The sequence below is a fragment of the Ursus arctos genome, unplaced genomic scaffold (genome assembly GCF_023065955.2).
Source record: "Ursus arctos isolate Adak ecotype North America unplaced genomic scaffold, UrsArc2.0 scaffold_18, whole genome shotgun sequence".
NCBI lineage: Eukaryota > Metazoa > Chordata > Mammalia > Carnivora > Ursidae > Ursus > Ursus arctos.
Window position 1 is genome coordinate 15,065,651 of NW_026622852.1, and position 20,776 is coordinate 15,086,426.

The window sequence follows — 20,776 nt, forward strand, 5'->3', positions numbered from 1 at the left end:
AAATGTAAACATCCATCTTCTTGTTTGGGTTTCTAACTGCACGTCCTGTCTGCCGTTCAGACATCTGCGGGTGTTAGGAAGTACCTGAACTGGAGGAGGGGGTATGTGGCTTGTCATGCCCTGTGATCTTCAGCCCTCTCGGTGCACTGCACAGTCTGGCCTGAACCCGCCATGCATGAGGGAGGTGGCACTGGTCGAAGAGATCTGCGCCTCCTATTGTCCAGGGCACTGTTTCATTATATTATAACTTTAAGCTATTTTAACCTGTGTAACTGGAATTTCTCTCTGGAGTACACTCTCAGCTACGGCTGCATGAGTAGCCATTGTACCAGTAATCCTTTTATTATCAGTATCTGGGGACGCCAGTAGGCCCTCTGTCAGAATAACTTCAAAAAAAAAAAAAAAACAACCCAAACTTTTTTTTTGCATCTATGGACCCCTTCTCACATGAAACGCATAAAATAAAGTATATGAGGTTACAAAGGAAACCAATTACATTGAAATATCTAAATAGTAAAATGCACATTTTAATATATGTGACTCAACATATTAAATAACAAGATCTAGCAGTGTGTCTAATAACTAACATGTCAAAGCTGTGTCACACGTAGACAATATTTCTAGACATCAGCAACAACTGTAATGTTACATAAGTTACTTGTGATTTTGACTGGTGACAAAATCACAGGTCCTGCTAAAATATGATTGCAACTTATTGCCTCCACTCCACTAATTGAAGGAAATGCTGAATTTCAATTCCAGGTTAGTGCAAAATAAAAATGTGTTTGCACTATCTATATGAACACTATGTGTTCACGATCCCCTGAATTCTAACCATGGGCCCCTTGTGATCCATGGACTCCAGATAAGGAAGCCCTACATTTAGATGAGGTCATAAAGGTTCAAGAGCTTTGGCGACTGAAGAGAACAAAAAATGAGCTCATCACATTTTTCTTCTTCTATGTTGGGAATAATTCCAAAGAGATCTGTCACAGTAAAAACATTCAGGTACACTTACAAAATATTTGCATATGTGAGCTCCTCTGATTCTCATAACAGCCTTGTGAGGAAGGTACAAGATTAGCATTAACCCCATTTAGCAAATGTGGAAGGTGATGTGCGTCCCCGTCTCATGGCCAGAAGTTAAGTGCTGAGCTCGGCTCAGACACAGAGCTTCTGACATCCAACTCCATACCCCAGTCCATAACTCTTGTGTGGCACCTATGGTGTTGGGGTCAGGGAGGGAGACAACAAAAGTGAACATTAAGACTTCTCTCCACAGCAACCTACTTAACCTAGTTACCACTAGACTCAGCAGGCCCTGGTAATTGGCAAGCTGCGTTCGCTCATTTCTCCCTGCTCACTCTCACACACGATTGTGCATAACTAGTGTCATTTTCTAGAATGCCATAGGTTCCAGCAACTATATCGGGTCCTTCTGACCTAAAGAGCATGCAGAATTTGCCGTTATCTCTGCAAGTTTCTTTTCTATTTATCCTGTTGTCTCTATTTTACTAGCTTTTTGATTCCAATGATTTTTATTTGTTTTAAAGATTTTGTTGGGGGGGGAGCACAAAAGCAGGGGGAGCAACAGGCAGAGGGAGAAGCGGGCTCCCCGCTGACCAAAGAGCCCAAAATGGGATTCGATCCCAGGACCCTGGGATCATGACCTGAGCCGAAGGCAGATCCTTAACTGACTGAGCCACCCAGGCATCCCAGATTCCAAGGATTTTTTGGGAAACATTTCTGATGACAAATTCTTCTTTTTCTTTAAATGCTTCAAATTTCAGGTGCCTGTCAATCTGTGTAGTCCCTGTTTTCCATTTCGAGCACAAAAAGAGAGATTCGCTTTCTATTTTCAAGGAACTTTAGAATATTCTTTTGTCAAGTATCTCCCTTTCAAAATGCTTAGATTTGGATTTGGTGGTATCCCGGAATGTTGTTCCACATCACCTTCCTCCTAAACTCTCTTTCCCCATGCACAGAAAAGCTTTGCTTTCCTGGAATATAAGGACTCTGCTCCAATGGGCCTCAAAAGAGGGACTCTGATGAAGAAAAGCCTTAAGCTTTCATTCCTTTTGCTTTTAAAAGTCATTTTTCCATTATGAAATTTGTTTTTTACGGTTTTATTTTCTTCTCATGTAAATTTGTCTAATTTTGTCTTTAACATTTTTGCTTTGACCTTCGCACCCATCTTAACACTCCCCCCATATATGTTTCTTTGCTATTTAGTTCTTTGAGTTTCTCTGTGTTTTAATCTTTGTCTTGTCCAGCCTGCAAACTGACTCAGTTCACTTTTTAGCCTTCTGCTCTTGCTCTTTCACTGTGTACCTATGCAGAATTTCAGACATTGCAAAATGGCAGCTCAGAAAGGAGCCTTTGCAATTATCCTGTACAGCCGTGCTGAGTCTTTAACCTCTACAAAATAAAAACTACTCCCTACCTCCTTTGCTATCAGAGAAAGCAGTGAGAGAGGCTGGGGGGAAGGGAAGATAGTGATAAGGGGAAGGTTCAGGTCCAAGAAGTGCTAACCTGTATCTGGAAGTTGAGGGCGTGTGTCTGGAATGCTAATGTCCTCCTCTGTGGAGTTCCCTTAAGTCCCCTAAGTGAGGTACAGTGAACGCAGGCACTTGAAACCTTGTAGGTAGGAGCTTTAAGATGGACCACACTTGAGAAACTCTTAGGTAGCCCTGAAGTGTGCTCTCAGTTTACACATCAACAGCCCAGGCAGCTTGTCTAAAGCCACAGTCAACACTAGAGATCCAGCCCTGGATCTGCTACTCTCTGCCCAGACTTGTACCCTTACTCCAGAACCAGCAAAGCACCATCTGCATCTTATTCCTGGGTCTTGACTCTTTCTCTGGTGGGTTTCGTTACGTGAACTCTTCTCTCAACTCAGGGACTCATTATGGCTGGCTCTGGCAGTTTTCCCTCAATCCTCACTTCTCCAACAGGCTTTATACCCACACAAAAGGTCAGGTGTGGAAACAAAGAAAAGGCAATTATCGTTTATTTAATCTTCACAACTAAGTGAGGAAGATGTAATTATTCTCGTTTCACAAAAGGGGAAACTGAGGTTCAAGAAGGTGCAGTAACTTGTCCAAGGCTGCATAGTCCGTGGTAATCGACCCACACACAGTACTACACGTGAACGCACAATGTGTGTTAGAACTTCCATGGGCAAAGAAATGCTTTTTATCCATTCCCTCGTTGTGTTAAAAAATGTTCACGGGGCACCTGGGTGGCTCAGTCGTTAAGCGTCTGCCTTCGGCTCAGGGTGTGATCCCAGCCTTCTGGGATTGAGCCCTGCATTGGGCTCTCCGGGCTCTCTGCTCCGCTGGGAGCCTGTTCTTCCTCTCCCACTCCCCTTGCCTGTGTTCCCTCTCTCGCTGGCCGTCTGTCAAATAAATAAATAAAATCTTAAAAAAAAAATGTTCACGGAACACCTATTATGGGTGGGGTGTCCTAAAAGCTTTAACTGTATTTAAATTCCAGTGTCATGGTTCCAAAAAACAAACCAAACTGTGTCTATGATTCTTTTGGAATGATTTCCAGAGAAAATGTACAACCCGTTCCGAATTATTGGGCTTGGTACTTTAAAGACATTGCCTATTTCTTTTGGTCACAAACGTTATGACCTGTATCATCTATGTCTTTTGCCAGACTTGGACATGGAAGACTTTGAGCTGGTTCTAAAAATCAAAGACAAAGATGTGTTATAACTGAGGACAAGTGATGCCCAGACAGCTTTTTAGAGGAGTTCCATGGATACTTGGCTACGTACTGTGAAGCATAGTAGGGTAAGCAAGAATAGAGAGGTGGGAATAGGAGAAACTTAGGTTTGAGTCTAGGGGCCACACCATTTACTAGCTGTCTGACCTCTTTAATCTCGCCAGGCCACAGCTGCCTTGTCTGTAAAACAGGAGCAATCATGGCACCAGGACTGTAACATTGCTGTGAAGATTACTAGAGGCAGTGCAGATAAAGCGTGCGGAACTAAGCACGGGCACACAGAAAATAATCAATAGAGAGAGTTATAATTCTCATTGTTATTGCTCTGGCAATTAGAAGAGTTGCATACATTTTAATTTTTGCCTTCAAAAAAAAAGATCTCGATGACGTTGAAACCTAGAAATTTAGGACAGTGGTTTTGTGTTGGTTCTAGATCAATAATTTGGACATGTGTTCTGGAATACAAGTGGACAATAATAAATTACACTCTTCCATTTCTATTTTAGTATTCCTAGTATGAATTATGGGTTTTATTTTTAAGATTTTATTTATTTATTTGAGAGAGAGAGAGAGAGAGTGAGAGAGCACAAGCAAGGGGAGCAGCAGAGGGAGAGGGAGAAGCAGGCTTCCTGCTGAGCAGGGATCCCAACACGGGGCTCAATCCCAGGACCATTCCTGGGATCGTGACCTGAGCGGAAGGCAGCCACTTAACCGACTGAGCCACCCAGGTGCTCCTGAATTATGGTTTTAGGTTAGCTAATGGAACTATCTAACACATAGTAACTTGTCTACCATTCTGAAATATGCAGTTGTTTGATCATTTCTGCTTTAATAAATTTTGCAAAAGAAAATTCCACTGACACTTATGACTGGCATAATGAACTCCACCTTCAGAAGGAAGATGTACTTTTCAAACAAATCTGTTTTTCAAATTATTCTTAACCTATGTATAATTAGCTTTCCAATTTCACCGGTTTCTATGTGACAATGTGTTAATAAAAGGAAATATAGAACATTAGCTTTTACCAACTACTAAAGACATCCATTTTAAAGAGAAACTGACTTTTGTCAAATCTTTTGATCATCTTTGTCATAAAATACGACTTACTGCCATTTCTCCGGAATTTGAAAAACTACAGGCCACAAGGACAAAAATTATATTAAAGGTTTAGTTCTTCAAACAACAAACCAACCCAGTTTGTTAGTCTTTTATTTTATATTTCTTTTCATATATTCTTCTTTTGTCTATAAAGATATTTTCAGTACCTCTGGCTGAAAAACCACAGATCACTGAAAGAAAATGTCTTTTGGATGATCTGCCTTAAAATTTAACAAGACTAAGATGTCATACTGTATTTCCCCCTTTTACATGAATCTAGAAAATTTTTCAGATGTTAAAAAAGCTATGATAAAATTTCAAGTGTTTAATTATTAAGAGCAATTAGAATGTTACTTACCAGACATCAGTTCAGGTACTAACTTGCAATTTTTTTTTATTAGAAGTACAATTCAAATGACTGTCTGTCATAATAGTTAATATACATACAGTGATCTAAAAAGGAAATTAAAGCTACTCTTTTCATTTAAAAAAAAAATCAACCTAATCCCAATTCCAAAAATAAATAATGAAGCAAACTAGAATCTTTTCAGGTGTTGGTTAACATGCAGCAGTGTTCTATATCAAAGTCAGGCTGTAAACTGTAAGTTGTTTTTGTTTTTTAGTTTAATATAGTCCCACTCTTACCCATAAAAAGGAAATCAGTTTTGAGTTACAGCACAGATATGAAAAGGAAATGTCAAGTGACAATATTACCAATATTACCAGTTAGTTACTTAAAAGCCCACTCGAGTTAAAAGCCAGTTAAATCCTGATTTAGAAGACTTCATGCACTATACGTAGATTTTACCACAGAGATCTCATACTTTATTCCTTTAGCCTATTGTTTCTTATTTGACTTTTTTTTTTAAATTAAGTTAATGAAGTTGAGATAATAGGTAAAAGGTCAGGTTTAAAGAAGGAAAAAAATTACCCCACGGGGTTATTCAATAATGACTTTATGACTTGAGTTTCCACTTGAGCATGGGCTGTAATTCAAAAATCTCAAGTTATTTTAGTAAGATCTTATCGATTTGACTTTTTGGGGACCAATCCTTTTCCACCATTAACATTTGGACTCCAGAATAGTTCCACCTCAGATGCATACCAATATCGGTCTTGATTGATAATTACATGTTAGATTTAGATCAATTAGGAAAGCACACATACCACAAGTTTCTGGAGCAGGCCTTTCTGAGCTGATTTTCTTAACCTTACTTAATACATATATCCAATTTACTAATAGGGCCAAAGTTCACCTGGAATTTGACAGAGCTCACTTAAGACGCAGGTTGGCAGATGGCATTGGTTTTTAGACAAAGTTCTTTCCCTTTTCTGCTCAACTTCTCAAAATCAGGGTTACCTCAAAGCAAAAAACAAAACAAAACAAAAAACCAAAACACCTGAGATTTACAAAACACAGAAGAAAATCCACCAGAGAATTATCTCAGTAACGGAAGTACTGGCAGGAGTGGAAGAACTTTTACATGCCCAACACTACACATTTTGGTCACCTTTTTATGGTACTTTTCACCTATTCCAAATTGTAGAAGTTGAAGTAAACAACACACACACACACACAGACACACACAGACACGCGAACCCGAGAATACAATGCAAACTATAACTACTTTAAAATAAGTGAAAAACCTAAAGGCATTCTTGAGCCACAGTCTCCTACGTGCTACCCACCCTGGAGGACATATAATCAAGTCATATTCTGTCTTTTTTTTTTTTTTTTTTCAATTAGGTTGAAAGCAGTTTGAATAAGGCTACTGCCTCTACACAAATGGCACTAATTTTCCCATTTGGGGATAAGTCTTTTAACTTCAGCTGTTATGCCCCTGGCGAGGAAGTGGAGCTGAACTGGACAAGACTAAAAAGATTTCCTGGGTTTGATTTGCTGTGGATCAAGTAGTTGGCTTTGCAAATGGCAGAAAGGACTCCTCTTTTCTCTGCCACTGCTAACTCACGGGACTCCGTGTAAAAGGCCTGTGGGGAATCAGACTGCCAGAATTTCTCTTCTAGTTCTGAATTCATGTGGACACAGGCTTCTGAGCAGAACTTGATCAACCCACGTAGCTTCTTTTATTAATTTTCTCCTCACGGTTTTTCATCCCTCAGCACTCAATCCTTTGTCAGAGGCAGCACAGATACAGAAATGGAAACTGGGCCACAAACTACTTAGCATAAATGCCTCCCCACCCCGGCCAATAAAAATTGCATTTTCCCCTTGCTAAAAGTATAATTTGTAATTAATATAATCATTCTTATTTTACTTAAAGGAGAGTGCTATTTGTAATGTTAAAAATAGTTCCTCAAAAGGGGCAGTTCTCTTAAAATGAAAACTAGTTATTTAATTAACTTTTATAATACATTTAATTTATAAATTGGTCTCAAATATTGAATAGCTTCTCTGTTGGCATTCAGACAATACAGAGTAGGCTGTATATTCGATAAAGCCATAATTAAAGATTTTCAAATGAGATTTATTTTTTTCTGGTGTCTGCTGTATTAAAACACTCAATAACTACATACTAGCTAAAAAGTCGATTATACAATAAAGTAGAGAGTGCTAGGGAATCTGACTAATGTGGATAAATTTTGATCCTAAAATCTTCTTTTTCACCCTTTCCCTGCTGCGAACCAACACACGTATATACCGTGATCATGCTTGGATTTTTTCGCTTCATCTCTATCTTCTTCAAAATTATTTTGATAATTTTCTGGACTCCACTGCTCATATTGATGTGGAGAAAAAAAGTCTCAATAGTCCTTAACAAAGCAAGCACATTAGGGCCCTTATATTTTACCAATGAAATATCTGATTTACTTTCTATAAACTTACATGTTTAATAGAGAGGACATAGTTTAAATGTCCTTAGTGAAAACACATTTTGCAATACAAAGATCAAATTTCATTATTTCTTATTTAAGACTGGCCTACTCTAAATTCAAAAAGGTTTTTTTCTAGTCTACAGAAATGTATCTTAACAGAAAATAAACTTGATCCTACAAAAATTTTTGAAACACTTGGGAGATTGTTATTAAGGAAACAGTCTGTTAAATATATCAAGAAACTGTTAAAACATAATTACTGATTTTTTGTTATTTTACCTTATGACTTCAAAGAATAGGAAAAGAACTATCAAAAACATTCTCCCAGAATCATAGCATTATATGTATTCTAAAATGTCTTCGAGAAGCCATTTTTATCTTATAGCTAGATTTTATCCTGAAATGTTAATAATAAGGGATTTAATCTATTGCTTTTTTACAGTTTTAAGTTTGTTAAGAGACCGTATGGTGTTTATATGTTAAAAATACCTAGATACATCAAGTAAAGAAAAGCTGTGGCAATTATATGAAAAATTTAAGGACACCTGTCACTAAAATGTCAATGTCCCAAGCAAAAGACATCTTACTAACCTTTGAATTATCCCATATAGGTACCAACAAAATTTAACTATAACTTTCATTTTAAGATAAACCAAAATAAATACATATTTTTTTATTCTAGGAAAAAATCCTATGCAGGAACTCTTCTATTTGATGCACTTTAATACTGCTCACTTGAGTATTTGAGATATATAAGTATGCGTTCTCCTTAAAATTCTAACAGTACAATATGTGATTTTATGCTACTTTTTTATTTTACTTCCTCAAGCATTTTTATAGCTTCTTGAATAGCTATCTAGTTATTACACTGTAAAAAAATGATATCCTTAACTTTTTTCCCACTTGCATTTTAAAAACCTATGCTCAAGTATGAAGCATTTTATACCTCCCTTCTTAATTGTCTATTTAAAATTTCAAAAAAAGCCAACAGTTAATGTTATCACTCAAGAGCTTTGTCTCTGACACATGCTTTTCAGAACTATAAAATTTCACCCAGAGAATAACTCTGTATCTTTTAAAGGAGCTTCTTGACTTTTCCCCATGTCTGCCAGTCTGGTAAGCGATATCGACATGGTAAGTCCCAATGCGATATAAATAAAAAATAAACACCATCATAAACTGAGAATTCTATAAAGTCCGAAAATTCTATTAAGATAGACACAAACATTTTTTTTTCATTTGGAGGCCTAAAATTCAACTTAAGACGTATTTTACATCCCAAGATCAAGGAAACTGCTCAACTTTCATGAGGCTCTGTCACAAGTTAAGAAAAAAAGGTGGGGGGCAGGCTATAGTTCTTACGGGTGGGCTTAAACCACTGTTATTTTTGCATTTATTCCTTAAAAGGCCTTCACTGAAGGATTAAGTTCTGCAAACAATGAAAAAATAATCAATATTAGACTTGAAAAAAATTACTTAAAACTCACTCCTTGCCTCAACCAAACACAAACTCCACAACAAATAAACCTAAACTTGGCTGTCAGTTTTAAATCCATTTTTTTTTTTTACCAGTTCAAGCACAATTTCTTTAAAACAAAGTGTAAACTAGAATACTGTTTAAATTTCTGTCCACGAGAGACACATTTCAATGCACAGGTAATAAACTCCTAAGGAAAATAAAGAGGCTCATTTTCCCAATTTCACTTCAAGCTGCCATGATTTCAGTGAAGGAAGCAGAGAGGCCCAATTCCAGAACCCAGAGTCGCCAGGGCGGTGAGGGGCGTCCGGCCACAGCCTCAGCTCCCACCCAAGTGTAGGTCTTGAGCCGTCATTCTCAGTCCTAGTACCACCTGTGGAGGGGCAAAAGCGGTCCCGCAAGAAGCCTATTGAGGGGTCACTAGGGCTTAAGTTTTCCTTAACTTCTCGCCTGCCACCGCGGCGCTAGGTGAACACTTCGGTCGTGTTTTCACGACTGCCATTGTCTCGCTGCAGGATGGGAGGCTCTCTTAAGGGACGCACTGTTGGAAAAACCACGATTTTGCAGAGCATCACTTTCCCACCCATATTCGGCGAAAATAAACTCTAATCCGACCAGGTGGGGAGTTAAAACTCGCCTGACTTCCCCTCCCCCGAAGAGGGGAGCAAGCAGAGCAAGTTGCAAAGTGACAATCTGAATTTGAACTAGCGAACGGGCTCCCCTCAAACAGCGCTGGTTGAGAGCGCTCGCCCCCCAACGCGCTCCCGGACACCCACAGTTCCTCCTTCGCCGTTTAGGGGAAGACAGCGGGACCCGCGACTTCCGAGGTCAGGCCAGGGAAACAACCTGCTCTTGGGGCAAGAGGAGGAGAAGGTTCTGCGCAGAGCCAGGGCCGCCGTGGCCGGCCGCAGCATCCCCGCCCGGGTGCCCGCGGCGCAGACTGCAGAGTGCGGGGGCCCGAGCACCCCTCTTAACTCGGTAAGGGACGCGCCCCAGCCCCGCTGCCGCGCGTTCCTCGCTTACGGGCCGGTCTGCAGACTCGCCGCCCACCCTCCAGCGCCGGCCGCCCCCCCACCCCAGTCGGTCGCCGCCTCACCGCTGGGGTCCGCGCGGGCGCCGCGGTCGGGGACGCGCGCCTTTCTCCTCTGGGCGCCGGACGTGGAGCCTGCGCGCCCCAAGTTGTGCGCAGATCGAAGCCGCTCTCGAAGCTCCTCCGGGGAGGCCGTCCGGGCCTCCGAGCCCCGGCTCCTCGCGGGCGCCGGCGGAGTGGACATCCCCGCACCTCCGCCTCAGCGGCACCTCCGCCCCATCCACACCTGCCGCCGCGGGGCCGCCTCGGCCGCGGCTCCTCCCCAGCTCCGCCCCTCGCCCGCGCCCCGCCCCACCGCCGCCACCGCCTCCGCCACCTCCGCCGCCGCCGCGGGAAAAAGGGGGGAGGAAAGAGGCTCCCCGGCCGCGGAGCGCGAGCCTAGGCGTTGCATCTCCTCCCTCGCGCTGGGGCGGGACTCGGGTCTCTCCACTGCAGCTCGGCTCCCGAACGCCGGAATTTGGTGGGGAAGCGGCAGTCACGACAGCCCCTCTGGCCACCGCAGCCTTTTGCGGGCGGAAGCTTCTCGCAGAGAGTCTGAGCTAAGGAAGGGAGAGGCTCCCACCTGCGAGAGCCGGAGCTCCTCCGTGCACTCTCGGATTCCAAACTTAGAAAACTGTACAGCGGAAGTGCCTCCTCGGTCGGACCCTTGCATTTGTAGGGGTCTTCTAAAACCGTGCCTGGTAGCGTGGGCCCCGCGGTTGAGCTGGCTTTAGAGCAAGGTGGGGAGTCCTTCCATCTGGAGCGGCCGCATTCGCCACCCTGTGGGTGCTTCGAGGCCTTTCTCAGATGCCATCTCCACCACGAATTTTTTCCAGGTGCTTTCACCCGCGGCCCAGATTTGATTTCGCCCTGTTTTGGATAGCCAGGGCTCTCTGAATCTACCTGCTGGCCCCTCCTTTGGCTGAGAGCGCTTTGGGAAATGCAATGGGTCATCTCTAAACACTTTAGTTATTTTTATCGTGCAGTGCGGGCTCGGTATTCAGTACTGTAGAATACAAGCAGAAAGATTTATGCTCGCCTAATCCTTTCCACTTGGATTGAAATTCTTTGAAGCAGAGGCTACAATAAGTTGCTCATCTCTGGAAGTTTTCAAGTAAATACTGAACGGTAGTTGGCAGGGTGGTCGCACCATGTGACCTAGCCAGATTTTTCCGGCGGTCCTACTTATCTATATCCTCCGAGAGCCCAGCTTGGCGACTAGCATCTGGATTTTGGGAGGGGGGGGTGCGGGTGCAGGGTAGTTGTGTTTCTGTGTGTGAACATAGTTTGTTTTTGGCAAAGGTCGGTCTAACTCCCACAAAGAAAAATTCCAAGGGGGGGGGGGCGAAGCAAAGTTCATAGTGGTATTTGATTGATGGTGGAATATATCTCTGTGTGAAAAATCGTTTCTTCAATCACAATGAAAAATCTTCATCAGATGTTGACTAATGAGTTGGTATTTCCTACAGTCTCCGTTTCTTAGCCAACTATGTAAGTCCAAAGCAGATGATGTATTACATAAATTATTTTTGCATGAGCACTTGGGATAAGGACTATATGAAAGATACAAATTTAAAATTTTCTGTATAAAATATAGTTGAATAAAATGTTCATATACCATTTGTCATTTCAGACACTTAAGTGTATGTTTTGAGTTGTGAGGTCAGTCGTATTTAATGGTTATTAGTATTAGGTAAACAGGTAGGATTCAAAGAAACTCATCTACAGTTCAGCTTAAAACAGGTTGAAAGCATGAACTCTCTTAAAGAACTGAAAAATCTGAAGCCATCTTGACTATCTTGAACGAGAAATAAAGAACAGAAATTAACACTGTTATTGCCGTTAAAATATTCCCAATAATTTGAAAATGTTTTCAAATTCTATAGTCACAGTATAAAGGAAAAAGCAAATATTTTGCACATCATGAAAAATGTGCCTTAAGATGTAAAAGATTATGAAACTTAGAGCTAAGTGCTTTTAAATATACATATAAACATATAAAATATATTTATAAATATGTATTTATTTAGCAAAACCTGTTCGTAGAAAACTCAAAATTAAAATCATTCTTTGAAGTAAAAAAAAAAAAATACTACTCTAACTTTATCATGGAAAAAATATAGTATCATCAAACTCAAATAGCTGTTTTAAACATAATATGTAGAAAGGAAAAAGATTTCATTATAAATGAGTTCCATAACACAAGACTGTATCCAAAGTCCAATAGGAAAGATATTGAATATGCAAGCATAAGCATTTCATTTGTGGAACACATTTTTATTTTTTATTTTATTTTATTTTTTTAAAGATTTTTATTTATTTATTTGACAGAGAGAGAGACAGCCAGCGAGAGAGGGAACACAAGCAGGGGGTGTGGGAGAGGAAGAAGCAGGCTCCCAATGGAGCGGGGAGCCCAATGTGGGGCTCGATCCCAGGACTCCCGGATCATACCCTGGGCCGAAGGCAGACACTCAATGACTGAGCCACCCAGGTGCCCCTGGAACACATCTTTAAACTTTTATACAAAGCCCAGAACAATGTTATAGAAAAGATTATACGATTGCTTAACCAAAATTATATATCATAATATGATGAATAAAAAGAGCCAATGAAGGGATAATTCACCTCAAGCAGTAAAATCAACCCAAACAAAAACTATTTCAAGCCCATAGCAAGAGAAAGAATTCTCTTTTAGACTTCGATTTGAGGCAAACACACTGTTTGCCCCAACACAAATACACATACTATCACAGTAAAGCCAGAGTTGATAGAACACAGCCATAAATGGCTCCTATGGCAAATCACGTAGGCATCTTCAGCTTTATCAAAAGGGCTGGCCCAGGGCTCACATACAACTCTTTGCTCACATTTTACTCCATAATCATGACAGCACTGTCTGAAATTTAAGAATTTCCTCTTTAATCTTTATCTGCAAGGGAAAGATGAACTACTATTTACTTTCTAGCTTACCTGATGATGAGCACCAAGGCCATATTTTCTCCCAGCATCTAAATAATCTCTAAATAGATTATAACTTACAAGAGTTATCTTATTGTTTCAATTGTTAATAATTTTTGTATTCTAAAACTGTTCTGTTACTGATCACATCTTTCCATATCCACTGACCATCAAGGAATTTCAGAGGAGAGTGGAATAGAATCTTTACCTCATTTTAAGTTTTTACAAAGTTAACACCTAAGGTTATGCACACATAAATATACTTCACCCATACCTACCCCTCACCTTTGCACACAAATGAGCACAGGACTTATGGGAGTAGAAGGACTAAGATACCTCTTTCAAAAATATGTACTTAAAGTAATTATGAAGCAAATCATTAACAAAAAGTCTACAAAATATACTTTCTATTCTGTTTTTAGTTAATTTATTTAGAAAAAAATTTCCCCTGTATGCAAACCCAAATTCTGATTATTATTGGTATTATTTTTGAACATTGACATGGTGCAAGAGGCATGGGAAAGAATTTCTGCTAGAGGCCTTTCTGTCATCCTTTAAAATTCTGATGAGTTTTATATGGAATATAGCAGATAATTTCAGTTGAAGTGATTCACCCCTTTGATGACATTGACAAGTATTTTTAATGTTTTCTTTTTAGTGAAAAAAATCTTGTTAAAAGACAACAGAACCTATATAAAATGTTAAAGTCTCTTAAAACTACATGGTGGGTATACGAATATCTGACATTATTTTGAAATGTTTCATAATTAAGAATAAAAATTGAAATTAATAAGAAAATACAACATTGAAGTCATTTAAAAATTACTTGTGATGTCCTATTTGTCCTTACACAATTTTTAACACTTTGGTTATCTTTCATTTGTAAACATTTTTTGCTGGCTGCAATCTCAGGCTTGCTACTTTCTGAGTAAGAGTTCTAACTGTGGGGAGAGGAGAGAAAGAATCATTTTGGTGCATAGAGAAAGGGAAAAATGAATATTTCCAAAAGAAACAATGCCACATTTTTTCGAGTAAATTTTGTAGTTAAAATAGGAGCAAGCTGAAAATGTTTTGTGACTATATCTTTTGTCCCATACTGAGTTTGGAATGTTATTTTGCCTGGTAGTGTCATTCTCTCTGAACAAGTAATCAAAAACACACATTTTATTTTACCTAACTTCCATAAAGTAGACGAGATCGGGCGCGTTCAGGGTGGTATGGCCGTAGACCTAACTTCCATAAAGTAGAAATAGTGAAAGAAATATATATATTATTGAAATAAACTGAATATGAAAAAATGAGCCATGTCCAATTTTGGTCTCTATATGGTTTTTATAAGAATATTTATAGAAAGCCATGGTTTTCGTCCCCTTAAACATGAAATAACATATTCTTGGCTTGTACAATTGCCGATAGGTGTACATACACTTACTAAATGCTAAACCAGTGTTCCCAAACTTTCCACATTGCTTGTTCAACCCCCATTTTAGGAACTATCATGGAATCTTTTTCTTCATTGAAAATGTCATCAATAACACCAGCAGCTAAAACAATCTCACGAGTCGTTAACATACAGAAAGGTAATCTTTGGCTCAGAAATAAATCTTTCTGATCAGGGGCCTTATTCATCTTTGACTCATCCATATTTTGAAGAATCAGAAGATAGCAGGGCTACCTCTAAGAAAGAGCAGTGGTTCTCAACTCCCACCCACACATGGATGAGACAGTCTATCTGTGGGCTTGGCCACCATGAGTAGGTTTTGATTGTAATTCTCAGCACTTAACGAACTCTGATTCCATCTCTTGGTCCTCTCAGCAAGTGAAAGCAATGGGTTTAAAGGGATAATCTTAAATTTGCTCTAATTTGAAAAGATTAATCATTCATAGACATTACTCGTAATCTACCCCAGACCTTGCAGAGACACACCAAAACGTTAAGTAGAAAGAGAACAACGCAATGCAAAACTCCGATCATTGAGTCTTATTCTAAGGAAAAAAGTCAGTTTACCCTCTCTTACCGAATGCCCTGGTGGTATCTCTCTCTTTGTGTAGGTTAGGCTCTAGTTGGTGAGACAAAGTAGCTCCAGGACATGCATGAGCAAACAGTGGGAGGGGCTGTTCTAAAGGGCTCTGCCGCAGCGGTATATATGGATCCACTATTAGAATCTGACTACTCGGTCTGCTCCACAGACCAACACTGTCAACACCCCCCGGAAATTTGTTAGACATGCAGAATCCTGGATCCCGCCCCAGATCTACTGAATTAGAATCTGCATTTTAAGAAGATCCTCAGTTGATGTGTGTGCACATTAACATTTGGGAAACCTTTTAGCATTAATATTAGAGAGCTGCGTAGTTGATATAAACCATTTCCTATTCTGTGGTTTGGGTTGCCTGGCTTCTCTCGCTGGAGAAAGGCAGAAATCCTCAGGTCACTAACACTCCTGGAATTTTTATTAAGGCCTCGAATAGGAAACAAGAACTTCAGGGCAAGGATTTTAGAGCAGCATTTAAAAATTGGGCCACTGGAATCATAGATTAATAGAGACACAAGGGTCCTTTGAGAAATCATCTGGTTTTTGCCTTTCTTCATTCTGGACAATTTTCTTTCTTTCTTTTTTCTTTTCTTTTCTTTCTTTTTTTTTTTTTTCCAAACTATTTAGGACCACATCAAAGCCTCCTAGTGGGGTCTGTAAGTGAGTGTCAGGGACTGATAAACCCTCTAAATATAAAATGTGACTGTATATTTCTATTTATCTAAAAAGAGAGTGTTCGGGGTGCCTGGGTGGCTCAGTCAGTTAAGCACCTGCCCTGTGCTCAGGTCATGATCTTGGGGTCCTGGGATGGAGACTTGAGTTGGGCTCCCTGCTCCGCTGGGAGTCTGCTTCTTCCTTTCCCTCTGCCCCTCCCCCCCACTCCCCTCACTCCTCACCCCCACTCATGCTCTTTCTCTCTCTCTCTCTCAAAATAAATAAATAAAATCTTTAAAAAAATGAATAAAAATAAAAAGAGAGTTCTTAATGTTCATCAGATTCACAGAGGGTCTTACTTTCCTTTAAAACCTGTTTCACTGGGTCATTCCTTTGATATCAAGCTTTTAAAAAACACGTGATTGAAACATTGCCTATTTTAATTTACCTTTCATTCTTTCTGTTTAAGTATCTGTAGCATGTTGTTGATATCCTTTAAAAACCTTAGGACTAGTGCTTTGCCTTTCAATCAGCCATTATTCTGAAGAAGATATTTTCAGTCATGAAACTATTTCTAAAGTGGAGGAAATACTTAAGAATCATCTTAAACGAGCTAACACTTCTGGAAATCCTGTCTCTTCATGTGTGTGTCTCTCCCAAGAGTGACAGGGCAGCCATTGAAGAGTTCTGAGTACACCTTAAATTCTAGCAATCCTTTCCTTATTTAAAAATAATTGGACTGATTCCTACAAGGAATGTATTTATTAGAGAAAGGGAAAGAAGTGAAGGAATAATGGACTCTGTTTTGAACCATTTTGAACAACGTAAGTAATGGTAAATTACTTCCATTGGGGAAAGAAAGCACAGTACATTCTATCCAAAGTAAAGACTATTGCCATCAGCTTAGCACACTAAATTGGAATTATTTTAGAATAGTAAAAAATATGTTTTAGTCATCCCCTTATTCTGGCATTGTAGTGCGTGCAGTGGAAATGTATTCAGGCTTTGGAAGGAAAAGGATCTCCAGCTTTTACTCCTCGCTCTGTCTTTTACCTTGGATAAATGCCCGACATCTTTGTTCCTCACTTTCGCCCCAGTAAAAATGGTAAAAATACTGTCATATCTTCTTCATATGGTCGTTGTAAAAATGAAACAAAATAATGTGTGTGGACTGATTGGCAGAGTGGAGGACATACCATCTTTCTTTATTAGAGAGAGAACAACGCCCGTTCATTTCCGTTCCGCTTGTCTATAAGGGCGCCGCTGCACCCCTAGCATGTTAGGTACTCTGTGGAACACATCAAAGACATTCGATGTCTTTGGGCTGTTGGTTTTAAGGCTGAGAAAGCCAGCAATGTTTGGAACCACATCAAGGATTCCAACCCATTCCCACTCCCCATCCAATGAATAACTAGTTAATAAGGGCCATGCCAGTATGCATGTTGGATACAAGAAAAAACAAGTTCACAGCCAGGGAAACCTGGCACATTCCTTAAATCCCTGTCCAGCTATGGCAAGAGAGCTAGGATCTCAGCAGATGTCCAATTAAGACCGAAATGGTTAGTGTATATGTGTCAAAGAAAACAGAATGCACATTATCTTTGTGGCCACCACTCACCTTCCACGAAACTACCCGAAATGAGAGCTAGCTGTCTTAAGGGAGACATGTTGACGTAACCGATGTCCTGAGGTAGGAGGAATGAACTTACGTTGTTAGGATTTATCTTAAATGGTTTTAGTAGACGATGTTTGGGAGAGTCTTTTCCCCCTGTTGGTTATTTTATAAATCTCTAGTACCTGACATTGCATGAATGTATGCTTACGTGAGACTTCCTGACCAGGGAAGCTTTCCCAGACATGTTTCTAACCTCTCTTCTTTTCCGTTCAGTTGCTTTGTCTCCTGTTTTCCCACAATTAAAAAATAAAACAAAACAGCTCTGTAATATCATTTGCATTGCATCTCCTCTGCTAGCCTTTCAGGATGGAGCACTGTGCCTTATTTGTCTTGGCTTTGTCAGCCTGGCCCATTTCCAAACACATGGCCGGTGCCCTAAATGCAAGAATGAATAACCTGACCCAACATTTCCATTTCTCAAACTTGGTATCCCACCTTGGGAATTTCATTACAAAAATGGAAAGAAAGACAGAGAGACAAAGAAAGAGAGAGAGACAGAGAGAGTGGAAGAGAGTCAAATACATTTGAGAATCTTGGATTTATAAAAGTCAAACATTTTTTTAAATACATGACTCCTCAGATCCTGTAATATTCCAACATGCATTGTATTTCTCAAACATTTTTGGCCATCCAGCCCACTTTCCCTCTTCTGGAGTTTAGCAGGGCACAATTTGCAAAACTCGGCTCTAATCCCAACAAAAGCAGTTCGTACATTCAGCAACGGTTCTTTAATGCTTTCTAAATTACAGTGTGTAATACCGTTCTGACAAAACACCGAAAGATTCACAAGGACCCGATTTTCAACAATATTTAATACAATGGAATCCTGGCACAAGGAAACAATGTAGACACCAGCCTTTGAGTGTGTCGTAACAGGATTTCACCTGGGGTGGATACGAACCTGACTGATGTTATTTTGCCCAAAGTAAGCCAGCACAAAGGGCAAAAGCAGGAAAACGTTCAGCACAATATTTTGTCAGACAATGGTGTCAGCATAGCAAACACAGTAATTACAGCTCTGGTTCTAGTCATATACCATGTACTTGTCAAAGAGCTTTCACCCCCCATCCTATGGGGACAGTCTGAATTGATGGAATGCACACGAGAAAGGAACACATCCTTGCAGGTGGTGACCCTCTTACACTAGGTCTTCCTCCTGCTGCTTTTCCATCTTTCCCACCCCTCCTACCTGCCCGTGGTTGGTTTCCACCTCTCCTCCATTCTACTGCCTTATGCTCCTCAGAATACTGTATTTTGTCTGCCTTTTGTTGCATCAGGGCTGGCAGATATTATTAAATCAACGCATAGAATATTGCTTTGCTCTAAGATAATATTAAAAATATACCACAAGTAGGGGGGCCTGCGTGGCTCAGTCGGTTAAGTCTCTGACTTTTGGTTTCTGCTCAGGTCATGATCTCAGGGTCATGGGATCGAGCCCCACATGGGGCTCTGCCCTCAGGGTTGAGTCTGCTGAAGATTCTCTCTCCCTCCCCCCCTCACTTGTGCTCTCTCTTTTTCTCTCTCTCTAAAATAAATATGTAGATCTTTAAAAGAAATCTATCACAACTAGTATAATGTGGGCACTGGCCAACCAGAGCTGAAGATAGCCAGAGCTTTGGTGGTCTAGAAAGCTCTCCCATCTGCCAGGACTTAACCCAGGACCGCTGAATCAAGGCAGTTGGGTGGTGTCCCAAGGAAAGAGGCCAGGAATGTAGAAGGGGCAGTGGAGGGGCCTCAGGATAGTAGCTGTCTACCTCCCGTACAGAATTTATCAGGGTTTAATAAACCCAGTCATACCAGGGCAAGAAGGGCCAGGAGCAAGATTTTTATTCTAGGATCTAATTCCCTAATATATTGAACACAAAGTGATCAAGAGGCAAATGAAAATGAAGTCATGATTATTTCTCTTTAACTTAAACATCAACCCCAGTCTGTAATTAGGTTTTAGGCAAGGAATAAAAGGTATACCTAAGGGGAAAAGGAGTTTAAATTTGGGAGTGGGGGTAAAAAAAAAAAATTACACTCAGCAGGACGAGCTGCTGGGCTGGGACTTCATGAGATGCTTTGGTTTCCTTGTCTTCCTTGTACTTCTTCACTTTTGGAAACTTCCCTCCTAAAAACTTTTTCTTAGCAATTTTTCATTGAATATTCAATTTATATAGGCATGGGAAGTGTGGGGGAAATGTTTCTTGAATCCATCTTTAGTTCAAACAGAAAATTAACACTACAAGAGCGTGCCTTTCTCTGCTAATGAAAAAAAGAAATGAATGTGTTTGTATCCTGTTTGCTCCAAAGTCACAAAAACGTGGTTATCGCTTATATAAAATACAATGAAGATTTTTTTTTCTTTTCAAGTTTTTATTTCAATTCTAGTCAGTTAATATATATGGCAAAATTGGTTTCAGGTGTAGAATTTAGCGATTCATCTCTTGCACATAAAATGATAACCCTTTAAAAATCTGTCTTTATCCTCTGAAACGCACATTGAAAGTTATCCCACTATCTCTCGGGCTGGTTTGAAAAAGAAAAACTAATCACTGAGCTGTTTCTCCCAGGCAGAGCTGCAGATCCATGCACCTCTGACCCTCACAACAATGTCATAAGGTAGAATCACAATCCCTATTGCAGCGGAGAAGCCGAAGCTAAACTAACTTCGGTAGCTTGGCTGAGACAGCGCAGAGGAAGTGGCCAAGTCAGCATTTGAGCTCATAAGGCTCCGGGGAGAAGGAACGACTGATAAGTTCATCTTTGCTAACAAATTAATCACATTTCCTTAAAGTCTCTGAAATCAATACTCAGCACTGTCTGCCATCATCACTAATTGAGCAAATCAACATAAGAAAAAATGTTGAGATGGCATATACACAGAAACAATTCACTATGTAACTATTGTGTCCCTAGCACTAGTCATCTGAATTGATTTTAAAGTCGAGATGGGTTCTAACACGCATAAAACACATGTCAAGGCTAGTAGGATTCACTGTAGGTTGCATTTCTAACGTCAGAATGAACTTTATTGTCTAACGTGAGTTGAAAGCAATCTAGGCCTTTTCACCCAAAACAATACACCCCCAAACAGATGTACGTACAGCCCCAACACAAGACTCCGTTTTGTCTGTCTGCTGTTACTTTTCCTTAAGAACTAATGCTTGATCTGTGGATGTGCATGTAAGTATCTGCTCTTGGGTGAGCAAGTGGACTGTCTGTGCAGAACAGGTTTATCCTCTGTTCTCTCCAATGA